Below are 1,610 nucleotides of genomic sequence, written 5' to 3'. Positions count from 1 at the left end.
TGTCTGTTCCTCCTTATGTCTCCTCTCACCGGGCAATGAAGGAAGGGAGTTTTGTGAATTTACACTCCTTTCACATCCCTGTCCAAAAGTAATGGATGAAGCAAGGAGAACGAGTTTATCCTCTTCTCCACCAAAGCCATCTGGGGACAATAGAACTTACACTCATCTTACCTGACACTTCTACTCTGGTGCAATGGAGGAAATGAACGTCGGGGACTTACCCTTCTCCTGGTTTCAATCCCAGGGCCTCTGATCAATCTTATCTTGTTTTTTTTTTTACTTCATCTTATGGGTGTTGCATTGAGTTTTTATGGTCCCTGACTATTTTTAAGATATCTTTATTTTCCTGGTCACAAACCACAATCCTGTCTTCTAAGTCTGACATTCTGTTCTTGCCTTTATGCAATCAGTTGTGTATACTTTCTATGCTGCTTTTAATCTCCTGGATTTCTGTTTGGAACAATTGTATGGATTCCATTTCTTTCCTAATTTGGGTATTCATGGTTGCTATCACTCATCTATTTTATTATACTCTTTCTCTGCCTTAATACCTTTCATTTTGATCATTTCTTTTTTGCACTCTAAAGATTGTTCTTTCCTTTGCCTTTTCCATTTGTTTTTTGCTTTAGTTGCTATCATTTCAGAAAGTTCCAGTAGTTGGCTTCTGGTTTCCTTTATCTCCTTGTGCTCTGGACTTGTTCTGCTTGGGCTGGGAGAATGGGGCTACATTTTGCTTATGCATGTTGTCATTTTCTGTTTTCCATTTTTAAATTTTATTTTGTTTTTTATGTTGGTGTGTGTAGATTTCTTACAGTAGGTAGCTTTATCCCTAGTATTGAGGCTTCCCTAGGAAGTGTATGTTCCTGTGAAATGTTTTCTAGATACAGGTGGTTCTTGGTCTTGTGTCTCTCTGTGGAGCCTACCTTCCCAATATTTTAAAGATAAAAAGTTGCTATCTATCTGACTCAGCAACTACTCCTTTGGTACTGGACTACAGTGATGGTTATGACTCCAGCAATGTTATCATACAGGGAAGAAAAACTGATTATAACAGGCAGTACATCCTGGCTATGGTGTCCAGTTACCAATAACAATAGCATTAAGTACAGTCTGGCTATCAACACACTTCAGTAATAATTAACATAATACCTTTAGCCATAGGAACAAATTGTAAGTGATATAACAGACCCCAACATATGCCAGGAACTTGTCTGAAATGATTCTCCTCTTAGTACAGTGCTCTTATACTATTGGGGGTGAGTAAAAATTAGAAGAGATATGTAGCAATAGAGAGATGAATGAATTCCAATATAGTAGCTGCAAGGCTGGAGGGCACAGTATGAACCCCAGTGTTGTGGCAAAGTGATGAATCCAGCAGGAGAAGAATGGAAGAGAAAGCTAAGGAACATTGAAGGGAACCAGAAAGAGAAGAGACATTGTTTTCCCACAGGAAACTATCTTAAAGTGAAGTGAGATATTTTATGGAAAAGGGTAACAAGACGAGTAGAAGAAAATGAAAAGAAAGGTAATAAATCTAAGCTTGAAAGAAAGAGAAGATACAAAACGAGAGAAAGAAAAGAGAGGAAAAACAAAAATAAACATAAAAAACA

The sequence above is a fragment of the Chinchilla lanigera genome, unplaced genomic scaffold, assembly GCF_000276665.1.
Source record: "Chinchilla lanigera isolate Chin_1 unplaced genomic scaffold, ChiLan1.0 scaffold00208, whole genome shotgun sequence".
In the NCBI taxonomy this organism is placed as follows: Eukaryota; Metazoa; Chordata; class Mammalia; order Rodentia; family Chinchillidae; genus Chinchilla; species Chinchilla lanigera.
The sequence above is the reverse complement of the archived record's forward strand: the minus strand, read 5'-3'. Positions refer to the sequence as shown.